The following is a 1,249-nucleotide window of genomic DNA, read 5'->3' as shown; positions in this document are numbered from 1 at the left end:
GTGTTGATATTATTTTTGAACCATTTTTTTATTTGTAAGTATTGATTTTATTTTATAGCCATTTAGCCAAGTCTCTGCAGAACCAATTGTCTCTTCAATACAATTTGTTGATCCCAGGCTTAGTTTATGGACTGTAATGTGAAATTAGGCACAAGTATAATAAGTCTGACAGTTTGTTCACCAAGTTACTGTGCTCTCTGAGAGGATCTGTGGTATTTGACATCGTTCCATGCTCGTTATTAGTCTCTAACAAAATGTGGATCATCTACCAGGAACACTACAAACAGCATGAGTTTCTGTAGTGTAGTGGTTATCACGTTTGCTTCACATGCAAAAGGTCTCTGGTTCGAAACCAGACAGAAACAGATTTAGTATGTTCTATTCATCACAGGTGTTTACTAAAGATCTACAAGGGCTCTGTGGTGTCATGGTCTGTACTCTGAATCCAGGCATCTGAGTTCAAGCCTCCGTTGAAGTTTTCATGCGTTGCATCTCACATCATCAACTTTGGAATCTTAAACTGAAACAAAGCAGAGAAGTTCAGTTCCTGTAGTGTAGTGGTTATCACGTTTGCTTTACATGCTAAAGGTCTCTGGTAACTTCAATACATAAAATCAGTTATTTAACAATATGAGGTGTTTAATTTATTTGTAACATTGTATTTTTATACATTCATGCTAGGGGGGCCCAAGTCTAGTTTTCCAGAGCTACCATCTGCAACTTTAGATGCATTCCTTCTCTAACACACCTGGACCACTGACTCATTATAAGCCTCTACAGAACTGAATGAGGGAAGTCAACCTTTTGTCTGGGTGTGTTTTAACAGGGATGCCCTCCTGATCTGTACCGTCAATGTGGCCCGTTGAGGGGGGCCAATATGCTGAAGTGGCCCTCGGTGAAATTGAGTTTGACACCCCTGCTTTACACTGTTCTGTGTTAGATTAACACGTTCATAATGTTAACTTTTGACAATACATACTAGTTGTTGGGTAGATTAACACTGAAGTGTATTTGATTTCAACTACTGAGTGTTGATTCAACTCTATCACAAATAACACTTTCAAAAGTGCAACTTCTACACCATCCAGAGTGCACCAATATAGACACTTTCAAAGTGTTGAATTTAACTGTAGGAGTTGATGGAACACTTTCAAATTTGCTGTGCAGCCTCCTTTTCTTATCTCTTGCATACATGCCTGTGAGGCTCTCTCCCTCTTTCTCTGTTTGTGCTTGTACTTGTGCATATTTT

General features: G+C 38.8%; 1 protein-coding gene and 1 non-coding gene across 2 annotated transcripts in view; one reads left to right on the top strand and one right to left on the bottom strand.

Annotated features, from left to right (window-relative positions):
• Window positions 1-1,249, bottom strand: part of srpx2 (sushi-repeat containing protein X-linked 2) — a 25,651-nt gene that overhangs the window by 12,080 nt on the left and 12,322 nt on the right. The gene's annotated exons all lie outside the window — the stretch shown is intronic.
• Window positions 293-365, top strand: trnav-cac (transfer RNA valine (anticodon CAC)). Its single transcript has one exon. It is a non-coding gene; the product is annotated as a tRNA-Val (tRNA).

Source organism: Poecilia latipinna, unplaced genomic scaffold (genome assembly GCF_001443285.1).
Source record: "Poecilia latipinna isolate Pla-1442-1.1 unplaced genomic scaffold, P_latipinna-1.0 Scaffold690, whole genome shotgun sequence".
NCBI classification, from domain to species: domain Eukaryota; kingdom Metazoa; phylum Chordata; class Actinopteri; order Cyprinodontiformes; family Poeciliidae; genus Poecilia; species Poecilia latipinna.
The sequence above is the reverse complement of the archived record's forward strand: the minus strand, read 5'-3'. Positions and strand labels throughout refer to the sequence as shown.